Raw genomic sequence first — 13,739 nt, 5'->3', positions numbered from 1 at the left:
ATTTATACAACGCTGTCATTACACGGGCCATAAAACAGGTACCCTGGTCCGTCAAAACCTCGTCTGCTATTCCAACCCGGCTAAAAAGCATGAGTAGTTCATGGGCAACATTCTTGGCTGTAGCAACACGCAAGGGAATGGCCTCGGGGTATCGGGTTGCATAATCGACAATGACAAGTATATAGCGGTGTCCACGAGACGATTTTGGCAACGGCCCCACAATGTCCATAGCTATCCGTGAAAATGGCGTCTCAATAATAGGAAGGGGTATGAGGGGATTCCGGAGAAAGGGCCGCGGTGCCGCTTTGACATTCCGGACATGTGCGACAAAAGTCCTCGACGGCTCGTTTCACCCCAGGCCAATAAAAACGTGCAACCACTCGGTCGTAAGTCTTCTGGGCTCCCAGATGAGCCCCTAATTGGTGGGAGTGAGCGAGGTACAACACCCGGGTGACAAAACTTTTCGGCACTAATAGTTGTTCGACAACTTCCCCCCCCTTAGTTTTTTCACTTCGGTACAACAGACCCGCTTTTACCAAAAAATGAGGATAAGACACCCCACTCACCCCAGCGACCAGTTGACCGTCTATGGTGGCGATGCTTTGGCGGGCCATTTCCAGGTTCGGGTCAGCCCATTGGGCTGTGGCGTACTCGCCTTGAGGTGGATTCCCCTCGACCGGCATGAGCGGGAACTCAGAGAAGGGGTCTTCACTGGCTGGAGGGGTCTCTCCCCCACTGGCGTCTCTCTCAGATGCTCCACTTCCTGGTGAGGTTCCTCTAGGTGCTCGGAAGGTGGGGAATGCGGTCCGCGGGGTCGAGGCTGCGGGGCGCCGGTCCCGGCGTCTTGTTTGTCGGGGAAGATGTGGGCGGCGGCGGCCTGGGTTCCAATACCGCTGGAAGAGGACACAATCCGTGCCTATCAGCAGAGGGACAGGTAGGTTGGGGACCACCCCAGCAGCCACAACGGCGTCTCCACGGGGGGTCTGGACCCGGATATGACTGACCGGATAATGGCGGACATCACCATGGACGCAGGTGACCGGGACGGTGTCTGAGCCGACAGGACCAGCGTAGTCAGCCCTCACCAAGGTGACGACGCTGCCAGAATCAATCAGGGCATGGGCGTCGGTACCTCCCACCCGCACCGGCAGGGAGGCATGGGGTCGGCCGGTGTCCCCGGTGTGCAAGCAAGGTCGGTGGGCACCCGAGCTGGCGGCAGACGGCATTGAGACGTCTCGGTCCCGCTCCGGACAGGCCCAGGAGATGTGGCCTTCTCGCCCGCAGACATAGCACCTTCTGGGGGGCCGGGCCCACCTTTCCGGTGGGTTACTATCCCTTGGGGAATTACGTGGAGGAGTATGGGGCGGAGATCGCCGGCGCTCACAACCCATCCTTTCAGCAGGGGTGGGGCGGCTTGGCTCAGCTCTGGTGGTTCGGAGCATCTCGTTGCTAACTTGGTAGTTCTCCAACAGAGCTACCAGAGAATCCAGGGAGGTGGGGCTCACCTGCGCAGCATACTTTCTAGCATCGGGCGGAAAAGCTCGAATACACCGATCAATCACCAATCTTTGGATCCAGGGTGTCTCCCCGCCACTCATCAGCCAGCCCTTGGTAAGACGTAGCAGCTCTGCGAGCTGGGCCCTGGGCGGCTGGCTGGCACAGTAGGCCCAGGCGTGGTATCGCTGAGCCCTAGCTGGTAGGCTGTACCCATGGCTTGCTAATATGGCGGCCTTGAGCTTGGGGTAGTCTCGTGCGTCCTCTGCTGGCAGGTCACGGCAGGCGTGCTGGGCCTCCCCAATGAGGAACGGGGCAATTATTCCTGCCCACTCACCGGGTGGCCATCGCTCCCTTGTAGCAGTGCGCTCAAAGAGCTCCAAATAGGCTTCAACGTCGTCCTCGGGGCCTTGTTTGGTGAGGACTCCCCCCGGGGCTCGAACCACTGCTTCGTCTTTGTCGACCATCTTGAGCAGTTCCTTCATCGCATTCTGCAACTCCGCCTGGCTTTGCAAAAGCGCCATTACTGCTTGCTCCATACTGTGGTTGGGGAGGGTCTTCGATACCGGCATTCTCCACCAATTTGTGATGTGCGGTCACAAACCAACCTCCCAGAGACAGTTTTGTTTAAAGTTCAAACGCCGCAGCGTTGTTTTATTCAGTCAGTTTTTCTGAATAAAGGTTAACTTAAAGTTCTTTCCGATTGGGGCTTCCATTGAAACAAACAAATTGTCACTTTTTCCAAGTCTTTTTCATGTCTCCTAAATTGCCTGGAACATATAGCAAAGAAACTGATCAGTGCAAAGTTAAATAAATCCCAGCATTCAATGAATCAAACATCTTACACATTTAGCAGACTAATTTACAAACTATATTTCAGTGGAGCAACACACTTACCGCCCGATGGAAGCAGACCTTTCCCAGCAGGGAGCCAGCCACACCATGAGTCAAACACCGAGGTGCTATTTAACTCCAACACAGTGATTGCCAACCTGCCACAGCTGCCTTGGGGCAGGTGGCCACACCTCAGCCTGATTGAGGATAAAATTAGGGATGTACTTGCCTTCAATGACCACACCTAAAGAGTGGCGTAGTTTGACCTCCTGGTGCATGCTTTCACTGTGATGGCTGGCCCTCTGCCCAGTCTCACCTGTTCGGAGGTATTGTGATGCTCCACAATATATATACCTGGAATTCACTGAAAGTCAAGTATTTCTTTTATTTATTTATATATATTTATTTATTTATATATATATATATATATATATATATATATATATATATATATATATATATATATATATATATATATATATATATATATATATATATATATATATGTATATATATATAAGAAATACTTGAATTTCAGTGAATTCTAGCTATAAATATACTCCTCCCCCCTTAACCCCCCCACCCCCACCCCCACCCCAACTCCCGAATTTGGAGGTCTCAAGGTTGGCAAGTATGTGCTTCGTATTGTTGTTGCTGTGCTAAGTTTACCATAGCTCCCCGTGCTATCGGCACACTTTTCCGGTATTTTTGTATTCCTGACTGATTTATGGAAAATAAATAATTTCTCTACCTGCACGCTGCCACCGGACTTCCGTCCGCATCTTGGGGAAACGATCCGGGCATTACCATGTCACCCAAGCGTAACTGTCTCTTTAGGATGCGGCATTTTGTGGGTGGGTCTTAGTTACGTGCCTCCACTTTGACCACGTCTTCTCGCCGTCATCTTTCTTGTACTTTTTAGAGCTTCCATATGGAGTCTAGTGATAGATTTAAGTTCAAACTATACCAGCTTTGTATTAAAAATGGTAACAGCGGAGGATGCATGTGCACGTACGAGGCAGTCTGCCCCACCGTAAGAGTACGGAGCGGTGGTCAGCAACCCGCGGCTCTAAAGCCACATGCAGCTCTTTAGCGCCACCCTAGTGGCTCCCTAGACCTCTTTCAGAGATGTGTGAAAATGGAAAAAGATAAAGAAAAAAAATGCTGTTTTAATATATTTTCTGTCGGAGAACAAACATGACACAAGCCTTCCTAATTGTTAGAAATCCCACTGTTTATGATGTACATGCTTCACTTATGAGAGTATTTGGCGAGCCCCGTTTTGTCCTACTAATTTCAGCGATCCTTGAACTCATCGTAGTATGTTTACATGTACAGCTTTCTCCGATGCTGCCACAGAATGACATGTTTTATGCCACCCCTTCTTTGTGTAATTTTGTCCACCAAACGTTTTATGCCGTGCGTGAATGCACAAAGGTGAGCTTCGTTGATTTTATTGATTTGCTGGAGTGCTTATCAGGCATATTTGGTCAATCCATGACTGCAAGCTAATCGATGCTAACACGCTATTTAGGCTAGCGTTATGTACTGTACATATTGCATCATTATGCCTCGTTTGTAGGTATATTTGAGCTCGTTTTATTCCCTTTACTTATGTCCTCTGTGTATTTAGTTTATATTTGCATGTTAAGTTAAAGTTAAAGTACCAATGATTGTCACACACACACACTAGGTGTGGCGAAATTATTCTCTGCATTTGACCCATCACCCTTGATCACCCCCCGGGAGGTGAGGGGAGCAGTGAGCAGCAGCGGTGGCCACGCCCGGGAATCATTTTTGGTGATTTAACCCCCAATTCCAACCCTTGATGCTGAGTGCCAAGCAGGGAGATAATGGGTCCAATTGTTATAGTCTTTGGTATGACTCGGCCGGGGTTTGAACTCACAACCTATGTCTCATGACACATTATCTGTATGTAATATTGGCTACATTTCTCATAGTTAATTGTGTGCCATGTCGTTCCAGACCACAGCAAACATTACCCATCTTGCAAAGATTGTAATAAATCCATTAGAAGAAGACAGCCTGCCGTTTCCTTAAACTTGGACACACACATATATACCTAAGGCCATTCTGAGCTAGTGATTTCCAGAAGTTATCGCATCCCGTGAGAAGCGTGTAGAATAAACATTTCTGTCAACGAAGATTTGCGTCAGCCTTTGATAGTAGGCTAATATAACTAATATAGATACTTACATCATGTGTTGTCTTCATTATAACACTTATATAAGACTATTAAAGTCATTTTGATAGTAGGCTAATATAACTAATATAGATACTTACATCATGTGTTGTCTTCATTATAACACTTATATAAGACTTTTAAAGTCATTTTGATAGTAGGCTAATATAACTAATATAGATACTTACATCATGTGTTGTCTTCATTATAACACTTATATAAGACTTTTAAAGTCATTTTGATAGTAGGCTAATATAACTTATATAGATACTTGTAGTCAGCTGGAGGCGTGTCTTAAAGAAATTAAACAATGGATGTCTGCTAACTTTTTGCAACTCAACGCTAAGAAAACGGAAATGCTAATTATCGGTCCTGCTAGACACCGACATCTATTTAATAATACCACCTTAACATTTGACAACCAAACAATTACACAAGGCGACTCGGTAAAGAATCTGGGTATTATCTTCGACCCAACTCTCTCGTTTGAATCACACATTAAGAGTGTTACTAAAACGGCCTTCTTTCATCTCCGTAATATCGCTAAAATTCGTTCCATCTTGTCCACTAGCGACGCTGAGATCATTATTCATGCGTTCGTTACGTCTCGTCTCGATTACTGTAACGTATTATTTTCGGGTCTCCCTATGTCTAGCATTAAAAGATTACAGCTGGTACAAAATGCGGCTGCAAGACTTTTGACAAAAACAAGAAAGTTTGATCATATTACACCTATACTGGCTCACCTGCACTGGCTTCCTGTTCACTTAAGATGTGACTTTAAGGTTTTACTACTTACGTATAAAATACTACACGGTTTAGCTCCAGCCTATCTCGCCGATTGTATTATACCATATGTCCCGACAAGAAATCTGCGTTCAAAGAACTCCGGCTTATTAGTGATTCCCAGAGCCAAAAAAAAGTCTGCGGGCTATAGAGCGTTTTCTATTCGGGCTCCAGTACTATGGAATGCCCTCCCGGTAACAGTTAGAGATGCTACCTCAGTAGAAGCATTTAAGTCCCATCTTAAAACTCATTTGTATAATCTAGCCTTTAAATAGACCCCCCTTTTTAGACCAGTTTATCTGCCGTTTCTTTTCTTCTCTCCTCTTCTCCCCTGTCCCTTGCGAGGGGGAGTTGCATAGGTCCGGTGGCCATGGATGAAGTGCTGGCTGTCCAGAGTCGGGACCCCGGGTGGACCACTAGCCTGTGCATCGGTTGGGGACATCTCTGCGCTGCTGACCCGTCTCCGCTCGGGATGGTTTCCTGCTGGCCCCACTATGGACTGGACTCTCGCTGATGTGTTGGATCCACTCTGGACTGGACTTTCACAATATTATGTCAGACCCACTCGACATCCATTGCTTTCGGTCTCCCCTGGAGGGGGCGGGGGGGTTACCCACATATGCGGTCCTCTCCAAGGTTTCTCATAGTCATTCACCGACGTCCCACTGGGGTGAGTTTTTACTTGCCCGTATGTGGGCTCTGTACCGAGGATGTCGTTGTTTCTTGTGCAGCCCTTTGAGACACTTGTGATTTAGGGCTATATAAATAAACATTGATTGACATTGATTGATTGACTTACATAATGTGTTGTCTTCATTATAACTCTTATATAAGACTTTTAAAGTCATTTTGATAGTAGGCTAATATAACTAATATAGACATTTACATCATGTGTTGTCTTCATTATAACACTTAAATAAGACTTTTAATTTTTTGCGGCTCCAGACAGATTTATTTTTTGTATTTTTGGTCCAATATGGCTCTTCCAACATTTCGGGTTGCCGACCCCTGGTAAAGAGGAAAAATAAGGAGCTTATTGACGACAGCCTCGGACTACAATGGCGGATTTGCGCAAAGCTCTTTGGGTAAATTCCTACTTTATATGGAGATGGATATGTTGATGTCACAACTGGGAAAAACATCACAAATTGGGCAAATTCCAAACGGTTCATTTGGATTAAGTATGAAAGAAGGCACAGATTTACAAATATCCCTGCAATCCCTCCATGGTTTGATTTCCACATTTCAGGACTTATACAGATCTCAAATACACAAAAAAGGGTACCAATAGGTAAGAAAGGTTGATTTTGCATAATAGGTCACAGTTAAAAATGTATATTGTGACCACTCAAAGGAAACAGCAAAGGTGACCACTATAGACAGGTGGCCACCATATGTCGAGTGATCTCAAGGATTATATATCGGTCGCGTTCTCAGACATATCAAACTATTGTGCTCCAGACGCCATTCCACATGACAAAACAGATGGAAACTTGGAAAAGCATGGAGGTCTACAACTTCTTTGTGCATGGCTGGTTCAAGGACATTGGTATCCAAACTCTACCGGATAAATATGCATCGTTTTTGCTCAGGTAAGGTTGCATTTCATGATTTAACTTTGTGTCTACAGCCATGATTGTTGCTGTAGCACGCGCTTTTTATGAGTACACGTGTTCTCCCTGTCTTTATCAAAATATAACTATAGATGTCAACATTGTGTATGTGCTGAAAGATTCTTTATTGATTGTTTATCAAAATATAACTATAGATGTCATCATTGTGTATGTGTACACAATGTAATATGTACAATATACACACTGCAAGTATATGTATATTGTAGTAACAGACACCTTCATAACAATATGTAATATGTACAATATACACACTGCAAGTATATATATATATATATATATATATATATATATATATATATATATATATATATATATATATATATATATATATATATATATATATATATATATATATATATATATATATATATATATATATATATATATATATATATATATATATATATAATGTAGTAACAGACACCTTCATAACAATATGTAATGTTTTATATACACACTGCAGGTATATATAATGTAGTAACAGACACTTTCATAACAATATGTAATATGTACAATATACACACTGCAAGTATGTATATAATATAGTAACAGACACCTTCATAACAATATGTAATGTTTTATATACACACTGCAGGTATATATAATGTAGTAACAGACACTTTCATAACAATATGTAATATGTACAATATACACACTGAAAGTATATATATAATGTAGTAACAGACACCTTCATAACAATATGTACAATATACACACTGCAAGTATATATATAATGTAGTAACAGACACCTTCTTAACAATATTTCATATGTTTTAAATACACACAGCCAGTATATATATAATGTAGTAACAGACACCTTCATAACAATATGTAATATGTTTTAAATACACTCTGCAGGTATATATATAATGTAGTAACAGACACCTTCTTAACAATATATAATATGTACAATATACACACTGCCAGTATATATATAATGTAGTAACAGGCACCTTAATAACAATATGTAATATTTACAATATACACACTGCAAGTATATATATAATGTAGTAACAGACACCTTCTTAACAATATATAATATGTACAATATACACACTGCCAGATTATATATAATGTAGTAACAGACACCTTAATAACAATATGTAATATGTACAATATACACACTGCAAGTATATATATATATATATATATATATATATATATATATATATATATATATATATATATATATATATATATATATATATAATGTAGTAACAGACACCTTGATAAAAATACTTAATATGTAAAATATACACATTGCAAGTATACATATAATGTAGTAACAAACACCTTCAGAACAATATGTAATAATATACACACTGCAAGTATAAATAAATAATGTAGTAACAAACACCTTCAGAACAATATGTAATATGTGCAATATACACATTGCAAGTATATATATAATGTAGTAACAGACACCTTCATAACAATATGTAATATGTACAATATACACATTGCAAGTATATATATATAATGTAGTAACAAACACCTTCATAAAAATATGTAATATGTGCAATATACACATTGCAAGTATATATATAATGTAGTAACATACACCTTCATAACAATATGTAATATGTACAATATACACACTGCAAATACATATGTATAATGTAGTAACAGACACCTTCATAACAATATGTAATTGTTTTTTTGTGTCATGTTACAATGGCCAATACTATTAAATATGCTTGTTAAATAAAACCTCTGCCTTGTTTTTAATGAATATTCAGGCATACTATGCAACTGTATTTTAATGTTGGTCCTTATTAGACTTAGACTTCCTTTTATTATCATTCAAATTTGAACTTTACAGTACAGATAAGAACACAATTTTGTTGCATTAGCTCGTTGTAGTGCAGGATAATAGAGCAATAAGGTGCATATATAAATAAATACATTACTGTACAGATAAATATATTGCACTTTTGCATATGCATCCACATTCATGGATGTATGTTCTCCTCCAGGGCCAGGAGGAGTGTGGGTGGGCTCACAGCTGTCTCTTCTCACCCTGGCCACAAACTAGTCTCCCTTTTCCCTTCAGGCAGGAGACTACGGTCCATCCAGACCCACACCTCCCGCCACCTGAACAGTTTTTTTCCCCTCGGCCATCAGACTCATGAACAATAACAAGATCTGATAGCTCAGTTACAGCTCATTGTATTCCTATTCTGTGTTATATGTGTTTTATGTTGCACGATTGCACCAAGAAAAATTCCTAGTTTGTGAACCCGTCCTCAAACAATGGCAAAAAAAAAACATTCTGATTCGGATGTTATATTTTAGTGTTTAGTGGTGCAAGGAAAAATTGTGAAGCAAAATTAAAATTAAATCAAGTGGAAATTGATAGAGTATATGAAACTCAATTCTTGGGAATAATAATTGATCATAAATTATGTTGGAAACCGCATATTGAATATATAAAAGGGAAAATATCCAAATCCATTGCTATTCTTTATAAAGTAAAACACATGCTGAATAAGAAATGTCTGCATATGTTATATTATTCTTTTATTTTTCCATATTTAACATATTGTGTTGATGTTTGGGGAAATGTTTATAAAACAAACATAGACCCAATAATTAAACTGAAAAAAAGGGTCATTAGAATAATACACAAAGCGTGGTACTATGAACATACCAATGCATTATTTATAAGTTCTAATGTGTTAAAATTTTCAGATATAATTATGTTTCGAGTAAAGAACAACAGCCTTCCAGCTTGTATTCTTAGTTTATTTAAAGGCCTACTGAAACCCACAACTACCGACCACGCAGTCTGATAGTTTATATATCAATGATGAAATCTTAACATTGCAACACATGCCAATACGGCCGGGTTAACTTATAAATTGCAATTTTAAATTTCCCGCCACACTTCCGGTTGAAAACGTCTAGATATGATGATGTGTGCGTGTAACGTAATCAGTTGATGCGGAAGTATTGGTACCCCATTGAATACAATACAAAAAAGCTCTGTTTTCATTTCAAAATTCCACAGTATTCTGGACATCTGTGTTGGTGAATCTTTTGCAATTTGTTTAATGAACAATGGAGACTGCAAAGAAGAAAGTTGTAGGTGGGATCGGTGTATTAGCCGCGGCCTACAGCAACACAACCAGGAAGACAGAGATGGATAGCAGACACGTTAGCCGCCGAACTCACCTTAACTTCCTCCGTCTCGCCGACCGCATCTGTGATCGGGTGAAGTCCTTCGTCGCACCGTCGATCGCTGGAACGCAGGTGAGCACGGGTGTTGATGAGCAGATGAGGGCTGGCTGGCGTAGGTGGATAGCTAATGTTTTTAGCATAGCTCTGTGAGGTCCGGTTGCTAAGTTAGCTTCAATGGCGTCATTAGCAACAGCATTGTTAACCTTCGCAAGGCTGGAAAGCATTAACCGTGTATTTACATGTCCCTGGTTTAATAGTATTGTTGATCTTCTGTCTATCCTTCCAGTCAGGGATTTATTTATTTTGTTTCTATATGCGGTTAAGCATTTGATTGATTGATTGAGACTTTTATTAGTAGGTTGCACAGTGAAGTACATATTCCGTACAATTGACCACTAAATGGTAACACCCGAATAAGTTTTTCAACTTGTTTAAGTCGGGGTCCACTTAAATTGATTCATGATACAGATATATACTATCATATATACTATCATCATAATACAGTCATCACACAAGATAATCACAATTAATTATTTACATTATTTACAATCAGGGGTGTGGAGGGGGTGGGGGGTTAGGATATGGACATCAAGTAGTGGACATAGAGAGAGAGAGAGAGAGAGAGAGAGAGAGAGAGACAGAGAGAGAGAGAGAGAGAGAGAGAGAGAGAGAGACAGAGATCAGAAGGCATAAGAAAAAGTATCTGCATTTGATTGTTTACATTTGATTATTAGCAATCCGGGGAGGGTGTTAGTTTAGGGTTGTAGCTGCCTGGAGGTGAACTTTTATTGCGGTTTTGAAGGAGGATAGAGATGCCCTTTCTTTTATACCTGTTGGGAGCGCATTCCACATTGATGTGGCATAGAAAGAGAATGAGTTAAGACCTTTGTTAGTTTGGAATTTGGGTTTAACGTGGTTAGTGGAGCTCCCCCTGGTGTTGTGGTTATGGCGGTCATTTACGTTAAGGAAGTAGTTTGACATGTACTTCGGTATCAGGGAGGTGTAGCGGATTTTATAGACTAGGTACTCATACTTGCCAACCCTCCCGTTTTTCCCGGGAGAGTCACGAATTTCAGTGCCCCTCCCGAAAATCTCCCGGGGCAACCATTCTCACAAATTTCTCCCGATTTCCACCTGGACAACTATATTGCTATCACGTTAGCTCCGTAGCTAAGTTAGCTTGTTAAATAAAACAACTGCTTTGTTTTTAATGCATACTTAGCCTTACTATGCTACTGTGTTATAATGTTGGTGGTACTCATACTTGCCAACCCTCCCGATTTTCCCGGGAGAGTCACGAATTTCAGTGCCCCTCCCGAAAATCTCCCGGGGCAACCATTCTCACGAATTTCTCCCGATTTCCACCCGGACAACTATATTGCTATCACGTTAGCTCCGTAGCTAAGTTAGCTTCAATGGCGTCGTTAGCAACAGCATTGTTAAGCTTCGCCAGGCTGGAAAGCATTAACCGTGTAGTTCCATGTCCATGGTTTAATAGTATTGTTGATCTTCTGTCTATCCTTCCAGTCAGGGATTTATTTATTTTGTTTCTATATGCAGTTAAGCCCGATGCTATCACGTTAGCTCCGTAGCTAAAGTGTTTCGTCGATGTATTGTCGTGGAGATAAAAGTCACTGTGAATGTCCATTTCGCATTCTCGACTCTCATTTTCAAGAGGATATAGTATCCGAGGTGGTTTAAAATACAAATCCGTGATCCACAATAGAAAAAGGAGAGAGTGTGGAATCCAATGAGCCAGCTTGTACCTAAGTTACGGTCAGAGCAAAAAAGATATGTCTTGCACTGCATTCTAGTCATTCACTCTAACGTTCCTCATCCACGAATCTTTCATCCTCGCTCAAATTAATGGGGTAATCGTCGCTTTCTCTGTCCGAAACGCTCTAGATGCATTGAAAACAATAGGAAAATGTGAGGAGCCTTTCAATTGACTACGTCACACTACTTCCGGTAGGGGCAAGGCTTTTTTTGATCAGATACCAAAAGTCACGAATCTTTCATCCTCGCTCAAATTAATGGGGTAATCGTCGCTTTCTCTGTCCGAAACGCTCTAGATGCATTGAAAACAATAGGAAAATGTGAGGAGCCTTTCAATTGACTACGTCACGCTACTTCCGGTAGGGGCAAGGCTTTTTTTATCAGGTACCAAAAGTTGCGATCTTCATCGTCGTTGTTCTCTACTAAATCCTTTCATCAAAAATATGGCAATATCGCGAAATGATCAAGTATGACACATACAATGGATCTGCTATCCCCGTTTAAATAAAGAAAATTCATTTCAGTAGGCCTTTAGATTAAAAGGAGAAAACTATAATTTACGGGGATATTGATTTTTGAAATAGGCAAAGTAAGAACGAATATAAAATACAAATGTATTTCAGTTTTAGGAGTTCAATGGTGGAACAAGCTCAGTGATGAGTTAAAGACATGTAGTTCTTTGTTAAGGTTTAAAAAAACCTTGAAAGGTGAAATAATTGAAAATTATAAAATATAGTAACAATTACTTTCATCCCATTGATTTGTTTAACGTTGATGTTCCAGGCAATCTAATTTTCATTGAAGGTATAGGATAGGCAAATATAAGCTTTGGCTTCACCCTATTCCTTTTTCGGTCATTCTTTTTATTTTATTTTTGCGTGTGTCTGTGTACGATTGTTAATATGTATAATCTGTACTGTTAAACTGATCACACAAAATGGTTGTTGGTTGATTATAAGACCGAAATAAACTTATTTCATTCATTCATTCATATTGTCTTTGCATTCCAGCGAGTTAATCCGTTTTTGGGGGGGTATTGAGGGTATTATTATGATGGTGTGCAGGCTGAATCTAGTGGTATGCCAAAAAAAATCACCAAATTAAATATTCAAAGAGAGTGTTGAGGTTCAAACTGTGTGTAATGTTACAGTGGCCAAATATATTGAACATACTTGTTAAATAAAACAACTGCTTTGTTTTTAATGCATACTTAGCCTTACTATGCTACTGTGTTATAATGTTGGTGGTACTCATACTTGCCAACCCTCCCGATTTTCCCGGGGGAGTCCCGAATTTCAGTGCCCCTCCCGAAAATCTCCCGGGGCAACCATTCTCACAAATTTCTCCCGATTTCTACCCGGACAACTATATTGCCACACCATCCTTCACTGGGCGCCGTTTCCGGCCCGACAATAATAACGGTTACACCTCGAAGTCAAGCGCGGCAATCAGAACAGAAGAAGAAGACGAAGCAGAAGAAGAGACATGGCGACGACGAGTAAGAACAAGAAGTTCGCTTGCAAGTTCCAAAATGATTGGAAAAAATAATTTCAGTTCATCCAGGACAGCTCGAAAGGGAAGGGGTATGCTGCCTGCAAATTTTGTATATCAGACTTCTCCATTGAACTCGGTGGCCGAACGGATATACTGTATTTTTCGGACTATAAGTCGCAGTTTTTTTCATAGTTTGGCCGGGGGTGCGACTTATACTTAGGAGCGACTTATGTGTGAAATTATTAACACATTACCGTAAAATATCAAATAATATTATTTAAGTCATTCACGTAAGAGACTAGACGTATAAGATTTCATGGGATTTAGCGATTAGGAGT

Source organism: Entelurus aequoreus, linkage group LG04, assembly GCF_033978785.1.
Source record: "Entelurus aequoreus isolate RoL-2023_Sb linkage group LG04, RoL_Eaeq_v1.1, whole genome shotgun sequence".
NCBI classification, from domain to species: Eukaryota; Metazoa; Chordata; class Actinopteri; order Syngnathiformes; family Syngnathidae; genus Entelurus; species Entelurus aequoreus.
The sequence above is the reverse complement of the archived record's forward strand: the minus strand, read 5'-3'. Positions refer to the sequence as shown.